Genomic DNA, 25746 nt, shown 5'->3' on the forward strand with positions numbered 1-25746 from the left:
AATCTTCCCTACGGTCTGTTGTGCAATAAAACGGGATTTGCAATTGGAAAGCAATCTGACTTTATGATGAGACCACACGAAATTCATCAGATTACGTCGTCAAATTCAATATTGAGAATTTTACAGTAACAGGACCATTTCCGTGACAGCTAATGAACGCCAATTTTCATCACCAAACATGGAAAATATACCAGGGAGGCAATAGTTGTAGAAGTGAAATTACCAAATCATCGATTTGCCCGCACTTCGCTTTAGAATCTGCCACAGATTATAATCTTGCATTTCCGCTGTAAAAATATGGCAGTGGTTTCAATGTTTTCTTACAAGCAAGATGAGTAACTCAAAATACATACAATAATATTCATGAAATAAATCCGTTTGCTATGCGACACGACAACAACAAACGGTTATATCAAATATTTCGTTAAATGCAACAAAACAATAACAAAGGGTCTTATTAAAAATTTCGTTAAATTTAACATAACAATAATAAACGGTATTAATAAATATTTTGTTAAATGCAGCAAAAAATAGCCGGTCTTATTAAACATTTCGTTGAATGCAACAAAATGACAACAAACGATCTCATTAAATATTTTTTGTTAAATGCAACAAAATAATAACAAACGGTCTCATTCAACATTTTGCTAAACGCAACAAAACAATAGCAAACGGCCTTTTTAAATATTATGCTAAATAGAATGTTAGATATTTCGTGAACAGCACAGTAAATTAGATTACCGTCGCAGCATACAACATCAACGAAGGAGCGCAATGATATCAAGCGATTACAGTTTTCTGCGCTCGAGTTTTCTGCTGATTTCGTATCCAGCCTGTGAACTAGGCCGTAACTGGGTGTAATCTGACTGTTTGACTTGAATAACAGCTCCCGATGTCACGTTAAAGACGAAATACATCGGTTCAAAGTTTGCACAGGGACAAAGCCTCTATAAATAGTCGAATGTCGGCCGCCTGTCCATTGTTCTGGAATTCATGGCGTTATTTTCTCGCGCAGTTGCAAAAACACGAGTCATTTTCCTCTTGTAGTGTTTCCTTCGGCACAGAATCAGGACTGTTTCGTGGGAGTGGTGGCTTTCGCGTTTGTCTGCTTTCTGCACTATTTCTCACTTAACCCTCTCCTGATACTGAATGATTGCAAACTGTGGCGTCACGCCTCTTTCCTGGTATGCATTTCCCTTGCAGGGAAGGGAGATTTAGTTGGGGCGGGATTAGAGTATTCATGCGAAATGTGCCTTTAACTCTTCTATTTTCATTACTATATTTTACTCTTTTTTTTTTTTACTATTATTACAACTCTCATCGTTTTCAAGCTCTATACATGTCTTACAATCACGATATTATCAACGGCTAGCCTTCATGGATTTTACAGTAAGGTGGCGCATATGGAAATTATGTCATTAAAACCGGAGAAAATCAAAGGTAAATGAACTACAAGAAACAAATTCCCTTTTCCGAAAGTTTTTTTTTTTTTTAACGGGAGAGTGAGAAATGTATGAGATCATGTAGCGGAGATAAACACTCTTTAGTGTAACAGAGGTCAGAAAAGGCTCCCTGCGCTGACTTACTCTAAAACCCTTGAGCTTCGCTGAAACAACACACAGGAAAGTGTAGCACAGAGCTACAAGTAATTTTTCCCCTTGTAAGATATCGCCCCGAGAAAAATGCGGTGAGAAATATCTGCTAGAACAAGACGGTACAAGTTTTCTCTTATTATAATTTTAAGACTCAGTCGAATAGGGAATGACTTGAGTGGGAGGGAGGTCTGGCCAGGTCTCATGCCTCCAAGAACAAACAACTATACAATGGGGACCTGAAGCAAAACAATACAACGAGGACCTAATTTCGTGAGCGACAGAGGTAAGGGAAAGGTCACCGCGACGTCGCAGAATGAACTAAAGGCTGAACATGAACACATACAATCAGTGTCTAAGCCCTTCTCCAAGCAAGCAAGCAAGGATCAGAAGGAAACGTGACGTGTCTTCTAATGGCTAAGCAGGTAGATGCTAACCAACCCACCTTCCTAACTTACAGAGACAGTAAGATCGTGTTGTCACATAACTATCAACTCATGAGAAGAGTTTAAACTGAGCTATCACGATCTTACTGGAAAATTAACTATGGTAAAACTACGAAGTTAAAAATAACACCTAAAAAGTATCACGATAAACCGAATCGTAAATAAAATTCATAAGAAAACAGAAACATTCTCATTAAACAAGATAAGCAAAAAAAGAGACAGTGTTTTTCGGTGAAAATGATGCAGAAAGATACTACTAAATATTGTTCGCGATGTAAGAACCATTTATCTACTTTTTGTTGCTACAACCACGCCACCGACAGACCTAAGAAAAAAAAAATCAATTAACCATTATTGGCCCCTCTGCAATAACGAACCACATTTCATTTCCAGAAACAATTTCATTTATAGTTTTTTTTTCCAGGTAGCAGACACTGACAGAGAATTTCTGAATATGGCCGCATCTTTTAACATTGATCTTGCAGATATATCTGATAAAGATGTTTCGTGATGTATGCTTATTTATATATTCCCCTATCATTTATTGTTTTATGTTTTCCTATTTATTTTTAGGATTTGTTTCCCCTATTGCTCCCCTAAATGATTTTCTCTTTTTATCCCTCTGAAGATTATATTCATCAGAGCTTACAACGGAAGTCACTGGCCTTTTGAATGCTTTCAAAATGATAATGATACTATTGTTATTGCAATATGAACAACAATAAAAATAATGTCAATATGATATTAATAAGCGTGAAGGTGAGGCCTACGTCACCGAAGAGCTCCAACTTCAATTACTTAGACCCTCTATAAATTGGTCAAACAAGGGCTGATTTTGAGTAAAGACAACAATTTTTCCAACCGCTGCCATTTGTCATAGCCTCGCCACAAGGTCCTCCGAAAAGCATTAAAAGTTAGGACAAATAATGACACTTTTCCTACCTGCTTCGTACTTAGTATTGGTATCTGGCCTCTCTTAATTTTTGTTGACCTTCGTTCTGTTCCAGTCGCAGACACTAATTGTTTGCTGACGTTACTGCATGATTACATAACGATGCCTTCATTTTCAACACTGATTCAACCAAAACTGGATAAAGTATCTGCCAATTGCCCCGAATTTATTTATTTTTTTTATGTCTGTTTTATCCTTGTTTTCTTATTTTCATTCTTTACCTCTGGCAGGTAACAGCTGAGAAATATATCCGGAAAATCAAGGCAGTTGCATTTACAGTAGCATTACCGCTTTTAAACGTATGAAAACACAGCTACATTTCAAGCAAAGGAACGAAATATGATCGCGCTTTAAAAATATTTAATTCATCTGTATCAATACGTGTCATAAAACACGAACGCTTCCTAGTGATTCACTTGGACCACCCCTCACCCCCCAAAACAAAACAGAGGGTTGTGCGGAGTAGCAGATCTCACATACCCACGCAAGAACCTTTCAGCATATAAAAAAAAAATAAATAAAAAAATAACTCTATCAGGCACGGAAACCCAGCATCATCGATACCAGCCCCTCATTACGAAACAAACAAACAAAATCGATAACTGCCACCGCCTAATAACACGCTATCACACACAAAGCTGACATTAACGAGCCAGTTTAAACAGAGCCCTGTATAATAAAAGTCGTGAATTGGACATTCCACTAGGCTCGAGGGCGCACTGTTTTGAATATCGCCCCCGCTATATTTGGCTTCAGTATCGATTCTGTGTTCTTTTTCTTATTATTATTATTATTATCAGTCAGCGAGACGTCATGCACGAGAGACAGGACGCAACTTGAAGCCAGTCTGTTTGACTGGAATGAAAGATCGAGATAAAATAGAGCTAAAGGGAAAGAAGAAGAGTGAAAGAATAAAGTTGGGGGAAATGGTAGGAAAGATAAGCAGGGATGAAAAATATTTTCCGATTTCACACTTACTATAAGCAATAATGAGTCTATTGGCAGATACGTACATAGTTGGGACATCGTGTGTGTGGGGATTGTGATAAAAGTTGTATATACATATACAATGTATATATACACATACATATGTTACACACACACACACACACACACACACACACACATAGATATATATATATATATATATATACATGCTATATATATATATATATATATATATATATATATATATATATACATATATATATATATTTGGAAACAGTTTTCTTAATACTGCTATAAAAACTGTTCATCATGCTTTTGTCACTGCTATAAAACTGTTCATTCACTGTTCTATAGCATTACCTGTCACTAGCAGTCACCGGTTCGTAAATTTTTCACATGTGAGGCGCTCATCAAGAAAATAAGAATTGCTCATGTTAAAAACAACACTTACCTCAAAGTTCTGATTCATGAATGAGTAAAATCCAAAAGAATAAATTTGTTTCTGGTTAAACTATTTTAATAATAATAATACATACATAATAATAATGACTACACACATACATAATACAATAATAATAATAATAATAATCATGAACATATATACAGCTAAGAGGCCGCACGTTAATTCATTTGAGAATGCTTATTATTAACCTCTCTCCATAATAAGCTTACCTCAAAATACATTGATCTAACTTTTCATTTTGGTTAACTCCTTTACCTGACCCTCCTTACTACTTACAACTAACATGATTAAATTAATTCATAAAATAGCTTTCCACCTTTTCATTCCTGCACATTGGGACCCATCACATTTCATTTGATTTCTTAAAAAAGAAGAGACAATGAACTATTATTCCTTCTTACATTCCCAGCTCTACTTTCCTCTTCCTCCCCCTCCAATCTGTAGTTTCCAGTACCTTTTTTTATTTTTATCTTTGCTTTACCTACATACCACCTACATGAATCTCATTCTAAATTTATATATACAATATTTTCACATTTTTTTCATCACCTACATAATAATTTGCTATGAATCATAGGTATTCTAAATTCATATATAGTTCAGTTTTGTTTGCCTACACACCACCTACGTAAATCGAACTTTATTCCATTCCAACTTTATATAATATTTATTTCACACATACGAGTTGAAAACATACACACACACACACACACACACACACACACATATATATATATATATATATAATATATATATATATATATATATATATATATATATATATATATATATATATATATAGGATGTTTATGGACTTATGTAAAAAGCATATACCTACACATATATGGGTTGTTTACTTATGCGTATATATAAAGAATACTCACTTTCAGAGCGTCGTAGGCATGTGTATTTCTTAACTGATACTGAACCCCACGAAGCATACATCCCAATCGGGTATCTTTACGACATCAAAGAATCTAATTTTAAATACGGAGCAAAAATCAAGATCAAAATAATTTCGCGAAAAGGCCGGGAAGGTGGGTACAACATAACAAAGGAATGTTTTGAACAGATTGCATTCGGGAAGGACAGGTAATTACAATAAGTAATTACATTTTAGTCCATAGCCCGAAATAGAACTGTACCTTTTGGCATCCAATTTACATGCATTCATGACGGGGAATTACAATGTTATTTTTTTTTATCACTCGGCAGCGCAGCGAAGGACCGGAAAAAAAAATAATACGCTGCGTTCATTTGGTCATTTAATTAATTGCCCATTTGAAAATAATGCTCACGTGTGTTCGGGAAAAATACATTTCTCCTTAATCACTCTCGATCGAAATGAATAGGAGGATTGCGCAGGAGGGGGGAAAAAAATATATGCGAGGTCATCGTTCAGTCGCTGCCATTTTACGCCGGCAAAAACATGCAAAAAGAAGGAGATGCATTTATCAATAGATGGCATTTTAATTAAATTAGGAAATATGCTAATTGGCTGCATTAAGTCTCGCAGCTGTCGGGCTATTTGTGATGATATTATTGGTAAAATGGAAATGCCCAGAGAGAGAGAGAGAGAGAGAGAGAGAGAGAGAGAGAGAGAGAGAGAGAGAGAGAGAGAGAGAGAGTCTTGAAAAGGAACTAATTTTAGTGCTCATTACTATGGACGTTATTGCACACATGCCTGTGCTTAACAATAATTAATGTAATGCCACTTAATTAATTACAATTAAGTGATTGAACTTCATAAATATATATATATATATATATATATATATATATATATATATATATATATATATGCATATATATATACATATATATATATATAATTATATATATATATATATATATATATATATATATATACATACATAGTATATATATATATATATATATATATATATATATATATATATAATATATATATATATATATATATATATATATATATATATATATATATATATATATATATAATATATATATATATATGAGTTGAAATGGTGGGCCATAGAGTAGGTGAAATAAGAAAGTTAGTTGGAAGTATGCAACAGACTGAGTAAAAACTGAGTGCTTATGGAAAACATGGTGGTGATACATGAAGGATTTGTTGAACCAACCCGCCTTTATAGAAAAGAGGCGTGGCTTTTGAATATCAGTGACGAAAGAATAAACTTGAAGCTGTTGAGGTCAATTATTTGCATAAGACTTGTGGCATAGGACGAAATAAATGACAGGGTGTGGAAATACGCTTAAGAAGTCAGAAAAGGTTAGCGTTGTGAAAGAATGGGTTTGTTTGTTTTGAGGTGGTTTGGTCATGTGGAGAGAATGGGAGACAAGGGATTGCCGAAAAGGGTATAATTCAGAAGCGTTAAGAAGCCTTGGGGATAGGAAAGACTATACAACGCTGATGGGCTGGCGAAAGATGGCACCTAGGGCTGTAAGTTAATATTTATGTAGTACAAGAATTAAGGCTAGACTCAGGGTGAATGCGCACTGCATGTAAGGGTCTCAACATATGCTGATGAGCCTTCTGTGAAGATGTATGACGTGGGTAATACTGTTGAAGTTTTTGAGCGTGATCACTAATTACAACCAATGATTTTGATTTAATCCTCAACAGAGGACAGATTAAAAAAAATCACAAATACTATTATGATAGCAACATGTTTACAAAATCTACAGTAAATCGGATGCAGGAAATAGATCCCGACCCTTAAACAAAGCACTTCATTTTCTAGACATCAAAACAGACTCTTGTTGGCCAGCCTAAACAATCTTGAAGCATTTAAAACGAAATTATGTGTCCAGAAGTGACTGGCTGAAGAACACTTTCAAGAACATAATAAACAACCCGAATGAAAGAAGCAACATAAACACATACACACAAACACACACACACGCACACACAATGAGAAGAAACTAAAAGCTGGCGTGGAACCACCCATTGCTTAATGAATCCTCATAACGAGCTCTGAAGAGCAAAGATGACAGACCAAGACCAATATCAAAAGATACCTAGAAGGCCAAGAAAGACGGAATATGGAAGAATGAATCACAGGTAAAAGCAAGAACAGAAGAGAAATGAAAAGGAGAAAAGGACTGTAAGATAACAGAAGCATGAAAAACACACTGTAAAAAGGGAAGGGACCTGATGTTCGTTTGAGAACATGGCTAATTATTCAAATTACTAAAAATATCAAAGACATAAAATGGAAATTCAATAAATGACGGTTTATGCCACACTTAAAATGCTTTAAATATCAGAATAGCGGCGACGAAAGATTATCTTACCTAAAATTCCACACAGATAATGTGGAAGTATTAAATGTTACGTACGAGTATATGCTAAAAGCAAGGGCATTTCGCCCTAATTCTCTTCTCTGCTATGGGGATAAAGGGTATAAGTAGGCATTATACCCTGTCGATGCTGATTTCAAACCCTCTTCACTTTCATAATTTAGGTCAGAATGATCGCGTGTTTTAGGTAAATATTTGTTTAGAATCCCTATTATTAGACATGCTTTTTAATAGACTCAAAAGGTTACAATACACAGATTCTTCTCCTTCATCTTCGTGCAAAATTAATCCCAACCTCCAACGGATCAACCACCGGTGTTTTCTCTACAAATATTGATCCTAGAATTCAATACTGCCTGCACCTTCATGTTTCTCTTCACATCTCTCGAGACTTTCCTCGACCTGCGCTATCATCCTTATCAATCTGAGTAGTTATTCCTTTTATCTTTATTCGCTCTCAAAGAGCCGTATACGCGCAATCTAAGTAATTGCCCGACGCTGAGAGTAATTAACCGCGTTCTCTCCACAGGGCGACTCGCCGCATTCAAGACTCGACTCGGTTCTTATTGACGAAGCCGAGTCTGCATCCTTGGCGCATCTAAGATGCATTGGGGTTATTTTCGGAGGCGCTAATACCCGTTTCTCGTCTTCAATCGCTCTCCGAGTCCTTCTGTTAATTAAGTCTCTCTCTCCCGAGGTTGTGTGTGTGTGTGTAAGCTTACGATGAGATGTTATGTTTCTCAATTAAGACTTTCCGTTGAGATGGGTTTCGAATTACCCCTCCTATTTCTTCGAGGGCGTCTTTGTTGTCGGATGAGAGATGCAATACGGCCTTTGCTCTATTGATACAGAGTTTTCTCTCTGGATTAAGCTTGCGCTCCCTAAGACCTTTTGATTTTCTTTCTCTTACTACGCTGTTTCTGGATATATATCACATTAGTTTTCCCTTAAGACTTGTTTGATCAGTACCAATAGATATGAGCAATCTCAACATTTTATTACTAACACAGTATCCTTCCGTAGTCTGCAAACACGAGTGTGTATGTAGAGCCAAGCCTTCTGGTTTTCAGCACAGTTTTAGGATGAGGTTGCATGTCCTGCGTCCTAGCCTATGGATGTTTAGAAGGATTATGAGCCAGCAGCGCCTAGCATTTCTAGTCGGTCACCCATCCAAGTGCTCATCAGACCAACCGCACACCCTGAGCACAAAGTTGAAAGTAGCAATGTACTGCGTGTGTGTTCAGGTATAGCAATATTATTTACACACACACACACACACACACACACACATATATATATATATATATATATATATATATATATATATATATATATATATATATATATATATATATATATATATATATGTGTGTGTGTGTGTGTGTGTGTGTGTGTGTATATATATATTATATATATATATATATGTATATGTGTGTGTGTGTTGAGTAAGTAAGATTGAATGCATGCGGGGAGCACCCTCCAAACTCCTAAGTCATCCTCTACATATACACGTACACACCCAATTCAAACACGCTGCTTCGAAGTACCTTGGGAAGGCTACGGTACGATACGCGGGTTGTAAACACAAACGGAATGGCAGCCACTATATCATACGCAATGCGCAATGCTGTGCGTTGCATCCTCGCATCCCAATAAAGCACAAAACCAATCCTTCGAGTGCAACGTTCCCAGATGATATACGACGAGAAATTCGTCGACTGTCAGCTGCACAAGTCTCAATAAACCCGACTTGTATTTATAGCCTTGAATCAGCTATGATCTATTTGGCAATATACTCCGAAGAACTATCTGTATTCTGTAAAACACGTTTTCTGGTGTAATTCTGGACTGGGCATTTCCCTGAGGGAAATTCTCGTCGAAAACTGGAAGACCTTGAAGTCATTTGGCGATACACTCTCGAGAACTATTTGTATTCTGAAAGACGTGTTTTCTGTTGTAATTCTGGACTCGGCATTTCCTTGAGGGGAAATTCTTGTCGAAAACTGGAAAACCTTGCAGTAAAACATAACGCGCATCAACAAACTTGAGCCAGTCCATGGGTAAATAATTCAGTAAAACCATACCCGTGCTTATGAATAAAAACAGAGTATTTGTGACACGTGACTGCGTATACTGCTTACCTCGCAAGACAGTATTCAGAACGAATCTTGCATAAACAAACAAAAACAGTAAAGGTTTTAAGAAAACAGTGTGTCACTGAAATACTGTATGAAATATAAAACACTGCAAGTGTCCTTCCACAAAAAGAAAACCTGTAACGATAGAAGAACTCCATGACATGTCAGTTAAGTCGTTGGTGGTTGAATTAATCTTTTATCTATTTATGAAGCTAGCTGGTTATCTCCAAAGGAGCCTGAGTTCTTGTTACAAAAATTTATTTATACAGAAGCTAAAAGAGCTTTGCTAACGCGATTGATACTTAAGCCTTGTGTATTTGTACTTTAGTCATCGTACGCATATGTACATAACAGGATATAAATACAGTGGATATTAGATTTTTCAGATTCACGCAATGCACAACAATGCAAGGAATAAGTGCTTTCTTATTAACGCTTACCATAAAATAAATAATGCATACATATTTTATATTCTAAAGTAAGATATACCAGCAAAAAAGTTCAGAAGCAAACACATCATTTTAAAATGCAACTACCACGGTAATTTCAAAAACATCACTAAAGACAAGTGTAATGGGGGCAGCAAGGTTTATTAACAACCACAACAACAACAACAATAATAATAATAATAATAATAATAATAATAATAATAATAATAATAATAATAATAAAATGTACAAATTACGTCATGCGTAGAATTTAATAACATCTTTAAATACTTAAAGACGAAGATGACTTCGATTCTTCACGTCACACACTCACAGCATATATTTTATCCCCCTAAAAAAAAAAACTGAATGGTATAGGAACGTGACTCGAATGTGAAGAAATACTTCTGGAAAAATATAATGTCCCCTCAAAAGTCGTTTTGTACGGTGTACGGTGTCCACAGAATCTCAATAGCGTCACCTAGGTTGAATGGCGCTGGATTCAGGTATAGACAACTGTCTGTTCGCTTTACTCTCTCGTGGGTGAGCAAACCTTTAGTCCTTCATAAAGGACTGGCAGATTTTACTTTTCAGTCTTCTTTTTAGATGAAATAACTTTTATCTTTTTTTATGACTTGTACTCCTCTCATTATATATGTGTTTCCTCTGATCACTTGCCTAAAAATTAATTTTACGTGGCGCTGCCTTTTTTTGGTTTCATAAATTCATCCCTATCTAGAAACTGTCCAATCTTACCTTAGAAACTGTCCAATCTTACCTTAGAAACTGTCCAATCTTACCTGACACAAAATTAAGCAGCCCATAGTGTTTCGAGATTCTTCTCAGAGTTCTAACCAATTATTTAATCTAAATTCATGTACCTGAGCAGCATAATCTTGTGTACATGGATTTGGAGAAGACAGTGCTATATATCTTTGAGAAAATTGATGAAATATATAGACATTTACCTAATTATACGCGTATATATATATATATATATATATATATATATATATATATATATATATATATATATATATATATATATGAAATTTTTATCACACTGTGATTTACATACAATCATGAAGGTAGAATGTCGCTTAATATCAAATTCACGCTACGGTAGCGTGAATTTGATATTGCGACATTTGTATCTTCATGATCGTATATATATATATATATATATATATATATATATATATATATATATATATATATATATATATATATATATATATATATATATATATATATATATATATATATATATATAAAATACACACACACACACACACACACACACACACACATATATATATATATATATATATATATATATATATATATATATATATATATATATATATAACGTATATATATGTGTGTGTGTGTGTGTGTACATTCATACGATGCACCTTAAAGAAACCACACCAGTCAGATGTCCCTGTATATGGAAGAAATATACATAAAGATAAATAATGACACTGAAATAATGGGGTTGTTCATACAAAGAGGAAGGGGGCGAAAAACTGATTTGAAGTTTAATTGCATTTCGCGTCCCTGCTAAACCTAGACAGCGTACGGATTCTCATGACAGCCCGAAAAACAAAGGAGTCCTGTCCACCGCTTTGTCACAGTCTGAAATATGCTGTCCAGATAAGGTCTGGTATTGCGTCGAAGGGCTTCGGAAATAAGGCACAGTTAAACTGGTTGGCGTCACTGTTTTGTCTTTGCATTATCAAAGACTATCATAAAATGAATTTTCAATTATTTTACCATATAATATTTCATAAATTAATGAACTACAACGTATACCTTTCACCTCATAGATAATTATCACAGTTTTTTAAAATTTGTTTTCAAAGCTCTATTATTCTGCCTAAGCATCACCAACGACTATGATAAAACAGAATTTTTTTATTTGTTTTACCCTATACTATTTCATAAATTAATGAACGACATTCCCAGCTAGAACTTATTCGTTTTTAATTACAAAGGACATATATGATATGTTAGTTATTATCATGTAAGTATTCGCAATTTTTCCTGCCGTTACTAGTTTTATACAAACATTTGTTAATTGTTCTAAGTGATTTCCTGTTCTAAATGAAAAATACAGAAGAACCTAAGCAAATATTTCTTTGAAAACTTAATCAAATAACAACATAAAACTCTGTGTATCGGTATGGATATGGTTATGGGTATGGGTATGGTACAGATATGGGTATGGTACAGATATGAGTATGGGTATGGGTATCGTTATGGGTATGGTACGGGTATGGGTATAGGTATGGTACGGATATGGGTATGGATGTGGATAAGGGGATGGAATAGATATGGTTATGGGTATGGGTATGGTACAAATATGGGTATGGGTATGGGTATGGGTACGGATATGGGAACTAGCAAATGCTAGCGATAGCGATCATCTGCTAGTTTCTTTTAAAACTTAATCAAAGAACAACATAAAACTCCATGCAGATGTGACGTACCGAACAGGGCTACTGTACAAGAACTCTTCCTTGTAGGGTCCCTGATAACCCTCTATCTGTGGTCAACGAGGCCTAGCTATACTGTAATCCTGCACGAAAAGACGGGAAATAGCGGGAAGCCATAATAATTTGATTTTCGTGGTACTGCACCAGGAAAAGTCTTATGGTTGAGAAAGGACTGAGGAAAGAGAAAAAAAAACTTGATAAGAAATCTGATTAGAAAAAAATTTAAAAACTGAGCAGGTTAACTGCAAATCATGAATTAATTCATTTTTCGTGTTATATATACACCGATAGTCCCACCTACAAAATCCACATATCCGTCGTTTGAACCATTTTTGGGGAATAAATTTAAACTCTCTACACTAAAACCAATCCAATTTAAGTATGGCATACCAGACTCATAACATTAAATCAGATAATCAGCAAAGATGGAATAATCATTAAAAGCCTTTGAAAAGCTACAATACTGCAGTTAGATTTGAAAGTTAATATACTAACCTTATTATACGCGGGTAATTCTACCTAAAAACAAAGTAAAGGATATTATGCTGACAAAACACAGTAAAGGTCGAAGTAACTGTTCTTTATGTAAATTCTACTCTGAATGCATCATTGTTCCTTAAAATAACATTTCATTTTACAGCCTGGTGACAGTACATTCCCCTAGCACCATAATGCAAAGCTGTAATGTTCTTTGAGTACCCATGTAAATAAGCATACCTGAGCTTCCTTAATTAACTGTGTTTACAGCTGTCTAAGTAACATCCTGAATAAACACTTATCAGTAACAATGTATGGAAAACGGTATTACATAACTAAGAGCATTGTCTATTTTGTGGGGGTTGGGGGGACGGCTGTTTGTTCTAAAAATGAACATTTCATTATCATATTTTCGTTTAGTTGACAAGTACGATATTCAGGTTAATCAGTGTGATACTGAGACTGATAGCATATAAGTTGGAAAATATCTTTATAAAACTTTATAATAGAATAATTAAAGCTTCTTGATCATAATTCTAATTATATCCTGAGTTTTTCTAAACATACAAATTTGATATTTCAGGAAATAAGATGTTATGATACGCGAAGGCAAACCAACCCATCAGTAAACCAACTTGCATTAAATTCTCCATAATTAGAAATACCTGCCATTTTCTTGGGAGTCATTCAGAATAAAACTTCAACTTTTGGGAAGGAAGTCAGGTGCTAAAAACAGCGTCATCTGGCAAGAACAAGCCTGAATTTTTGGAAGTCGATAATTACTCCTTTTCCGGCCTTGGGGAAGCAATTGCTTTTACAATAAAAAAAAGCTTATTTATTATTAATTTGTCACTCGTTTTTGTATTTTCCATTTTAATGCAAATGGAAAGTGACACATTGTGAATTTTTGTTTGTCTTTAATTACGCCTTTATCAGCCTCTTGAAATATTTCACTATTTTAAGCACTTAATTCAAAGCTTAATGTATTTCTTTAATTCCATATTTCCTTAATAAATGTAACTGGATAAAAGAAAAATTCTACAAGTCTTTCTGGGATGAGGCTGCAAACCCCATGGGTTTCAACACACTGACAGATTTCCAGCAAAGTCGACTGACCACCAGGCACCCTGTTTACTGCTTCAGTTAATGTGGGAAAAATGGACTTTTCAGGAAAAGGGCTTAGGATATCTCTTACACAGGGGATCGATCTCGGGTCTCTCCCTTGTGAGGCAAGGTTTGTTACCCACTGAGTTATGAGGACCAACTTTTCCTAATATACAGTCTATGCATATATATATATGTATATATATATATACATATATACGTATATGTATGTGTGTATATATATATATATATATATATATATATATATATATATATATATATATATATATATATATATATATATATATATATATATATATATATATATATATATATATATATATATATATATATATGACTTTTCTTATCACATCAACGTGATTCATATTCAATCAGTAAGCTACAAACGTCCTTTAATATCCAATTCGCTCTACCTCGGAAATAATATATTTTCATATATGTTACCGAAGGGGAATTTTTTAGTTGATAATAAGTTTGTCATCTCGTGGGCTCGAACCAGCGAAGACAAGAACTCAGGACTACAGTGGACGCATTTTAACCCACGCGGCCAGCAAGTGAGGTATAAGTGGATATCGTCTTCCCATATACAAATCGCCCGTCGAACTCAGGTGTTTGTATTTGGAGAGCGATATTATGACACATATCACCGTGATTCTGCCATGCTAACAAACGTAGTGCGTTTGTCGCACGCAGCCGGAAATATTATATTTTTTATCACATCACCGTGATTCTTCATTCAATCAGTACAGTGGACGCATTTTAACCCAAACGTCCTTTAATATGGAATCGTTTTCGCTCTACTCGTCGAAAGGTGTTTATATTTTCGATATTATGTTACCGAAGGGGAATTTTTTTAGTTGATAATCACCGTGATTCATATTCAATCAGTAAGCTACAAACGTCCTTTAATATCGAATTCGCTCTACCTCGGAAATAATATATTCTCATATATGTTACCGAAGGGGAATTATTTAGTTGATAATAAGTTCGTCATCTCGTGGGCTCGAACCAGCGAAGACAAGAACTCAGGGCTACAGGACTATATATATAACGGATGCATTTTTAGCTATTTCCACTAACAGGGGGTGGGTCCAGATAAAAACAATGCATTAGTCAGTGACATGTTCACCATTTGGCGCTGGCGTCTGCTAAAGATATACAATATAGCAAATGAAACAGTATAATATACAAAAACACAAACGCAAGATTTAAAAGAATTAAGAAATCACAGGTGATCAGTACAGCAAGAAAAACTATATGAAAGTCGCCCTCAGTATTATACTTGTTCCGAACAACTATCAACAATCAACATCATCCTTATGAACGTGCGATCCTTCAAACCAATATATATATATATATATATATATATATATATATATATATATATATATTCATATATATATAATATATATATAATATATATATATATATATATATATATATATATATATATATATATATATATATATATATTATATATAGACAGAAGGGAAAATAATATAACACAAATACCAAGTCCATTTAAATTAAACGACAGCCCCACTTTGCATTCCTTGCTGACAAGTGACAAGTTTATGCGAATTTATTCCAAATTCAATTTCTTGCTTTTCCTCGTTTGTTACAGTTAGAGTAATCATAAACAAATTAAGGATGATTCACATTATACCATCACGTCACCGACACATCACGTCACGTCACGTCACCGTCCAGTCAGCCGTTCCTTGTATTCACATTATCCATCACAATCCCGTTCAGTTCAGTTCGTGCCCAACCTCAGTGACTCACAGATTTAAAACTTGCATAAGCACCGTCACGTCACGTCACGTCACGTCAAAACATTTTTTCCAAGAAAACTTGTCGTGATGTGACGGTGGATGCCGTGTGCTTGATGGTGACGTGACGTGATGGTGTGAAAAAGTCCATTTGATTATATGTAAGAAATTCTCACGTACTTTGACGTGCCGTGTCGGTGACGTGATGTTATAAAGTGAATCAGCCTTTACTCTAAAACCATCATAAATAAATTATTCGTGCCTAAATTTACCTGTAGCACCGAAATTATGAAAACTGGAGTAAGACAAATCATTCTGCAAATGTATGTTGGTATATCGCGTTCCTATTCATTCAATGTACAAACATAAATTAAATAAGTGCAAAAATTATCTGTAGTGCAGGTAGATTATTCATAAGGCTTTACTGAACATGCTTCGGCATGAACATTTGATTAAGAAGAAATTTGTACCTCTGAATCTTCTAAAATCATTCAATAATATTTCCGTTGATCAAACTGTTTATGTGTAATGGAGTTCTCCAGGAAACGGCTTTCAGTATCTAAAATAATATTTTTTAACTCACCACAAGATGATTAATAGCATTTATTATGATTAATCATTATTTTTCATTATAAATAATAGAAAATAATACAAATGAGCTTTTGAAAATCGTGTTTACAGTCTATATATAAAGAGCATAAATCTAGGAAGAAAGTGATGCAACGGAGAGCTTGCAAGGTCTTTATTAAATGAAGGAATTCATAACCTACATACAACAGAAAATAAAATAACACGAAGACCACACGGTTTCACAAAATCACAACTAAGATTAAAAGCGTATAAAATCATTCTCATGTACGCAGACGTCATTACATTAAACGCTGATCTTCCGACTTCTTATATTAACCCAAGACCAAGAGGAGTCAATGGACAGTTATAGATAATACTGATAACCTAAAGTTTCTCTTTTAAATCTCATGTACACAGCTTTTTTCTTAATATATATATATATATATATATATATATATATATATATATATATATATATATATATATATATATATATATATATATATATATATATATATGTATATATATATATGTGTGTGTGTGTGTGTGTGTATATAAAAAAATATATATATATATATATATATATTTATATATATATATATATATATATATATATATATATATATATATATATATATATATATATATATATATATATATATAATCATTATAAGTCTTTTTATACAACTGTCTTTATGAAGAGGCAGATGAGATGACCAACACTGAACTGGTAAGTCTTCATAATTGCTCAAGACTTTAGATTGGTGAAACCTACAACATTCTTTATAACTGGCTTAACTTTGATTGGTTTATGCTTTTTCTGAGTCGTATGTCGAAGGACGTCATTTTCTGCCATTTCCTCGTGCTGATAATTTCCTGCTGTTGTAATCGTATTACAACAAGTGGGAATTATTCATGTGCAAATCAAAGATTATCTCTGAAAGGAAATATATCTGACATAAGAGTTTAAAGAGTATCGTGTCTTAACAGTATCGCCTATGAGTAATTATGCGTAGTAGCTATTTTATGGTGGTGCTACTAGCCCCATGCTCTTATCCACGGCCTATCACAGTCGATTAGCTATTAGGTACATAATGCACAGCTTAGGTCGTTCCATCTCTTCCTGAAATCGAATCCAGGAACTCTCAAGTTCACACTTGCATGCACATATATAATGTTTCTTATTTTCAACATTAAGCCATTTCTACCAACATGGTCCAAAGAATGATTTTACATTTACTCAGCATTTTAATCTTCTTCTCGTAATGACCTAACCTCATCTTCCCATGAGTCTGCCTTCTCCACATAATTCATATCTTGGTTTGCAATTTGCATGTCCTACTGTTATGATTTCACCCTACCTTATTTCCTGCCTACCTCTGCTTCTTTTTCTTCTTCTTTCTACCCTCCACGGCCATATCATAAGCCTTCTTAACCAGAGTGTCCTCACATGACCATACCAACTCATCTACTTCCCCTGGCTTCATCTGTTATCTTACAAACACCCACCCTTTTCCTAGTTTGTTCAATCTCAATTCTTTCCAGCAATGACACTCCCAGGACCCATCTCAATATTACTCTGCCCCTTTGAAATAAGCTCGATTAAAGGTCCAGGCTGAGTCTCTTGGCACGAAGCAAAACTGGCATCCGTTCAATTCAGCTAAATCATCTTTCTTTCAGCAATTCTATACTTTAACTGAAGGCTCCAGCAGCCATATTCCCCTATGATTTTCGAACTGAATTGCATCACTTTTTGATTCGTTTTTTGATCAATTATATTCTCTTGTGCTACCTTTATGGTAAAGTTTGAGCTTCTACAACCAGTACATCTTAAAATAAAATGACACGGACGAGAATTTCCTTATTCCTTTCTGAGTAACACTGGCTTTCCTTCTGAAGGCTCGAAGGTGGTCGCGACATCATCCTGGCCTAAAGAGACGCCTGTCAAGTATATACCTTACGATTATTCTGGTCTGGCAACCTTCTGGAAAGCATACCGTGTCAGACAAAGAAGGAGAGAAGCACACGCCACACGTGCCCACAAACATAAATAATTATACGCCTAAGTCTAAGTGCTATTATGTATATGATTTCTGGATTTCCAAACCAATACCCTATTTACCCACCACTGCAAATGCTTCAGCCATACATTTTGGTGTAAGAAAGGATGACAGGTTGGGTCCATTGGTCGCGCGAGACACCGGGGGAAAAGGTTGGGGAGGTGGGGGAGGGGGGAGGGTGCCTGATATGAGGAGCCTAGACGGGAAGGGGTGGGGGGAGGAAGGCTGAGGGCACCTGAGGCTGGTCCTCACTAGTTGGACGGGAGAGTCAGTGAGAGAAGGAGGTATGAATCTGGCCTCCCTTACGCGTCGAGGCATCGCCCTTCGCTCGACTCCGGGAGAGAAATCTTTATACCAGTCATAAAGCAGGTGATTTACCGACACTTAATATGAATTTACGCTGAATATTTCCTCAGAAATTATCTGAAATTGTATTTGTTGAGTGAATTGAAACTTCACTGAAAGTGGTATCGCTGAAGTTACGGTGAATTAAGTAATAACTCCGCTACATTTTCGAGAATTAAGTGAGAGAAAAAATGGAAAATACTTTACAAAAAATCGATAATGAATATTCATTATAGCAAAGATAAATGTTGTATTAACAAATGCAACTTTCCGTTAATCAAACTACCGCAAGAAATGCAGGGTCTACACAAGATGATGAAAAATCTACGAAACCGAGCCAAATTTATTTGATGCATCTCTATGAATTTCGTCATACACTCCAGACACTGGTAGGCAGTTTATGAAAGAACGCTCAGCTGGGGGGATATGCGCAGAAGCCAAAAAAGAGCGTTCTGCGCAAGTCCATCACTACTCCTTTCCCGCAAAATTGGTTTATCATGTTACCCGAAATTTCGGTGAATGGGTGATGAACCACAAAATCTTCTGTCCCTCCAAGATCATTGCAAGTGTTGTTAATATGATCATTTATTTACCTTTCAGGATTTTATAAACCGAATAATTTATGTAAATTTTGAATGAACAAAGACCAATGTATTGTGAGATTTAAACAGTCATTCATGAAAGATAACATACGCAGTCTCCTGATCATACACAAACATACGTACAAACAAATTAATACATACATTAAGTATATATATATATGTATATATAATTATATATATATATATATATATATATATATATATATATATAAATATATATATATAGATATATAATATATATATATATATATAGATATAAATATATATATAATATATATATATATATATATATATATATATATATATATATATATATATATATATTAATAATTTTACATATGACACATACTTGCAAATGTGAAGCCATAAAGAACCATCATTATCAAATCCACCATAACTTTAGAACATTTAACCTAAAGTAAATTACACATAATAAATGCATTTAACATTATATATATATATATATATATATATATATATATATATATATATATATATATATATATATATATAATACATGGCATATGTATACACACATTATATATATATATAATGGTTTAAATCTGCACATCTGCATGCTTTACACTTTCTAACCCTTTAATCTATACGTGATACCTATATACGTATACATATGCATATAGACATTAACAAATAATAAAGGGATACATACATGCCTTCATAAACACATAACTGCAAATAAATACAGACACTTCCGCAAAATATTTTTTTTTACAAAACTTAATAATAAACATGAACGGAAATTACAAACAAACAAACGCACGCAGGGCGCGACGGGGCCATTCACTGAATGAAAGGAGCCTCAAAAGGAAGTTTGCTCTCATGAGAAACATTTGAGGACCTTCAAACTTTATTCTTGAGTCGCCCTTTTTTTTCCTTTTTCTTATTCTTTTTTTCATTTTTCTTATTCTTATTTTTCTTCTCTTTTAAAACGAGACTTTTTCTCTGCTCAGTTTTCCCTTTGTCTTATTTTCATAGATGGATATATATATTCTTCAATTTATTTCATATTTTTTTAAATTAATTACAAATATAAGTTTTTACAAATATTCACAATTTTTATATTCCTTGCTTTTCCTCTATTTTTGGTTTATGTTCTAATTTTCATATTTCTCCTAACACGAAAGTTACGTTCCATCCATCTTTTTCTCTTTTTTCTTCTTTTTCTGAGATTGAATTAATTTTCGACTCTTCCCACCAGTTCGCAGTTCGCTTTATGGTAAAAAATTTTTTCTCATCTCCGCTTCTCTGAGTGTTTTTTTTTTTTTTTTGGAGGGGAGGAAGATGAAACTTTACTTTCAATTCATATTCTCCTTGTTTTAAGAATACAGATTTATTTCATATAGTTTAGTCTTTACTTCTCTTTATAAACGTACGCAGTTTCTTTCTCCACTGTATTCTCAGGAGGCTCTTTTGCGTAAGGTTATCCATTTATGACAAGAATTGATATCAAATGATACTTTTCTTCTTTTATGTGATAAAGCATAATTCATTACTGTCCAAATTTTGTACATTTTAATAAAATTATCCATGCTTCATTTATTAACGTTTATTTTCAAGACTTGGCTTGATTCTAGAATAAAATTTTCTACAATCTTAGTGATAAACCGCCGTCTCAGTTCACAATGATTAATGTTTTCTTTCTACATTTTCTTTCCACTTAATTCTTTATTTTGTTTGGGAAAGAAACGAAATTTTCAAGTACACACCCCGCAGTTTTTTTACTTTGAAAGAATAAGATTGTTTGAACAATGACACTGCATCATACTTTAATCGTTTTCTATAAAGAAAACAAATTCCTTAAAGAACATTCTTACTCACTGTCAGCTAGAAGTTTGCAGTTTCAGCAACATTTTTTCCTGTAATTCATTTCTCTCTCCAGTAAGTTTTCAGCTGAAGACTTCAGTAACACTACTTTATATGCAGTAATATTATGTAAGATGTTAATGTAAAAAGCTCAAATGATCCATAAAATACCACGAAGACAGACATTAAAAATTGTCATACGGGAATCCTGAAATACGGCAAAAGATCGACACAAAAACACGTAATGGGCGAATTGCAGAAATTGCTGTAAAGCGAATAACGAGAGGGATTGTTACGCGGCGAAATGCATGAATAAAAGAATGAAATCAAATACTCAAGAGATAAAAATTACTTAAAAAATGGAAAACGCGGCAGTTAGGGAAATATCGAAAAAATAGAAACTCTTCAATAAAACCGAAAACAAAGGAAACCGATGCAATTCTGGTCACAGTAACATAAAATTGGGGTTGGAGATTATATTTTTTGTGCCCGAGGCGATTGGACCTTGCTGTGCCAGCTCAGTATCTGCTGGGATTTATACAACCAATTTACAGAAATAAAGGAAAACTATTCTCTCTCTCTCTCTCTCTCTCTCTCTCTCTCTCTCTCTCTCTCTCTCTCTCTCTCTCTCTCTCTCTCAAATTAATGAAACATAAAGACTTGCACTGAAATAACTCACGATTTTTCTGTTTTGTTTTTCTAAAAGGCATAAATTCATTTGCGCACTGGTATACATGCGGTGGAGGTGTATGTGACAAACATCACTGTCCCTTTGTACAGCACACACACACATACACACACGCACATATATATATGTTATATATGTGTGTGTGTGTGTGTTTGTGTGTGTGCGTGCATTAGAAAAGTAAAGCCCTTTGGTTCACAACAAGCCTAAGGACTCCCGCCCCATTCCATGCCGCTGGTACACCTTCGCTGCTGGGTCAACTTTGCCTGGAATGGAGCCATGACCTTGCAAATACGGGCCAAGTGCTTTAACTATAGAATTTTAGTACCTACCATTATATATAATTACTCATATTTTATATACACATATATATATACAGATACATTTCATCCATATATAAATTAAAATATACATATATGTATATATGTGTGTGTGTGTTTGTGTAAAGGGAATATTATGTTTGCAAAACATAACTCTGCCTCTTCGTCCCCCGTGAATTTTCTGATTATTTTTACAAATGTAGTAATGACAATAATCTATACAAAACTTATAAGACCATTCAATATATTACAAGTAAAATGAATAACAATTCAAATATATAAAATAAAAATAATAGCAGCATAAAAAACTAATTACAGGGTATGTAAAAAACAAAATTACGAACCATTAAAAACATATCTCTCATTTTGCAAATAAATGTATTACGCAAATGAGCGTGGATATGTAAAACAATGACAAAGAAAAATCAGTAATCTACGAATGCTCAGCCATTCTGTGTAATTCACTTATAAATTAAATACCTCAGTGGGCTTTTGGAGACGTATTCACTCTTGTCGATTCCATAACCATCTCCTACCTTTCTAGTACGGGTTACGAAGGGGTCATATAAGGCTAAGTGTATAGAGTCAAAAACTAAAATTTTTCCGGAAATTAAATATCAATCATTCTGTTTATCCCAGCATCGAATGCCGTACTATATATTATCGATGAGCAAAAACCAAACGTTGTATTGCATTTCCAACAACAGAAAATGGGAGAAGCAACATAACAGGAAAATCACTTGAAAAAAAATATTTTTCTCAGCAAAACTGTAACGCATTTGGGGCGTATTACATATCGATACAGCAGCCCTCTTTGCACTACCGATTATACATTAAAGTACCACCAAATTGATCTGATACCAAAAACTAAAAGTGCCGAGATACCACGAAGACCACAAAGACCAATGAGTTCCATTTCATTTTCAAAAGAACGTGTGACACGGACCTGAAGTTTGAATATATTACATGTTCCTGACGTTACCACCATTATCAAGAATATCTTTGCTCATTATATGTTGAATAAAAAAAGCCTTTCCTTAACGTTTCACTTCATTACCACCAATTACATATCCATAAATAAAGAAAATAAAATATCCATAAATAAAGAAAATAAAATACGAAATAAATGCTGAATAAAAAAAGCCTTTCCTTAACGTTTCACCTCATTATCACCAATTTACATGTACTTAACGAAAGTAAAATATGAAATAAAAAGTTAAAAATAAAAATAGACATTATCTTTATTCATTAAATGTTGAATAAAAAAAGCCTTTCCTTAATACCTCACTTTATTATCACCATTTACATATTCATACAGAAAATAAAATACGAAATAAAAAGGGATAAAATAAAAATAGAAAATAGCTTTGTTCATTAATTATTGAATGAAATAAGCCTTTCTTTAATTTATTACTTCATTACCCCCAATTCCATATTCATAAAGAAAATATGAAAAAAGAAAAAAAGAAAAATTACCGTCGATCATTAAATATTGAATAAAATAAGCCTCTCTTTACTATTTTACTTCATAATCACCAGCTACATATTTATAGAGAAAATGAAATTTAAAATAAAGTAAAAATAAAAAAAAAAAAATTACCATTCAAAAACCTCCGCATTCCCAAGCCAAAATCATCATATAATTCCGTGACCTCTCGGACTCGGCAGAGGCTCACATCTTCCCGCGAAAAGCGGTAATAAAACGCTACTCTCTCTTTCTCTCTCTTTTGCATAATTCCTCGTTTCATATCCCACCAAAATTACACAACGTAAAAAAAATGCAAATAGGAAATTCATTACCGGGAGACTGAGTGAATTTCCTTCCATTTTTATTGCTGTTGTGAGTTTTGGAAGTATTTGATGATTGCTTCTATGGTAATGTGCCGTGCTGTAATTATTATTATTATTATTATTATTATTATTATTATTATTATTATTATTATTTATTATTATTATTATTATTGAAATGAAATGCACGACTTTTCATTGATCACTGAATGATCAACGGGAATACGATTAAAGGAAATGGAAAAATGGTAAATCACAAATGTATTTACATTTCAAATGATAATTATCTTATCATCACCATAATTAAATCATGTTCATCAGACGGGAAAGCAAAAAATCACCGGACCACAAAAATATAATGACCACATGAAATACTCGCCTCTTCTTCATGAACTTCATTTTAACAGCAGCAAAAGGTAAATGACAATGGAAATTAATGTTCCCTTAGTATGCAGAGCTGAAGTAATGGAATAATATGTATTCAGAGCGTGATACCCTAATATATTAACATAAAATATACAGAAAATTCAATGCAAAACGCTTTGTAAACAATTTCATTAAAAAAAAAGGTTCCTGCTATTATCATTACGACAGAATTTACGAGCCACGGGGACCTAGGTCCCTGCCCTTATGAATAAAATTGAGAAAATTGGAAATACTTCCGACCAATCTTCACAATTGGAAATAAAGCGATTTGCATTTGATGATGAGAGAACTGAACATCCAGAACAATACATTTGCTATTGACGAATTCAGCAAACATGGAAATATTTACTCCGGAAGGTTTATAATCATATATCTGAGAGCAATAATCTCATTGTCATCTAAGGTATGAGACTTTGACAAATAAACTCTATTTTAAATAAGATTTGCATTTGATTGCACCTACTTTTCTGAAGGGGTGTGTGAATGTTGGATTAAAACCCCGTATAAGATGTTTGCTTCTTTCCATTTTTCATGTCTAAAAGGAGAGCCACTTTTTTTTATATAAGGAAATTATACCTTTCCTACTTTTTAGTACAGGATGGGATACATCAAACATTGAACAGAATTTAAAATTTTCCAGTTTTTATTTTAAAAATAGAATTCAACACTTTCCTTGACTTCCTATATGAAAAGGAACTTTTTTCTACTACATGAACAAAATTTATCTCTTTTAACGCATGTTAAATCCTCTTATCACTTTCCTGTAAGCTTAACCCCTTAACTAATAGTGCAAATAAAATTCAAGAATTTTACACATTCCTTGTGTAGTACGGAAGCCCTTTTTTTCAGTTTTTATTTTAAAACTAGATTTCAACACTTTCATTGATTTCCTTTTAAAGGAACTTTTTTATTACATGAGCAAAATTCATCTCTTTTAACTTATGTTAAATCTTCTTATGACTTTCCTGTAAGCTCAAACCCTAA

General features: G+C 33.8%; 1 protein-coding gene and 1 long non-coding RNA gene across 2 annotated transcripts in view; one reads left to right on the forward strand and one right to left on the reverse strand.

Moving 5' to 3' along the window:
- LOC136832083 (uncharacterized) overlaps positions 1-25746 on the reverse strand; it is a 269782-nt gene that overhangs the window by 111003 nt on the left and 133033 nt on the right. The window lies entirely within an intron of this gene.
- Positions 19023-25746, forward strand: part of LOC136832051 (octopamine receptor beta-2R-like) — a 186294-nt gene continuing 179570 nt past the window's right edge. Inside the window, exon 1 of the mRNA XM_067092620.1 lies at positions 19023-19056. The gene's annotated coding sequence lies outside the window, so the exon portion shown is untranslated. The remainder of the gene's footprint in view (positions 19057-25746) is intronic.

This window comes from Macrobrachium rosenbergii, chromosome 1 (genome assembly GCF_040412425.1).
Source record: "Macrobrachium rosenbergii isolate ZJJX-2024 chromosome 1, ASM4041242v1, whole genome shotgun sequence".
In the NCBI taxonomy this organism is placed as follows: domain Eukaryota; kingdom Metazoa; phylum Arthropoda; class Malacostraca; order Decapoda; family Palaemonidae; genus Macrobrachium; species Macrobrachium rosenbergii.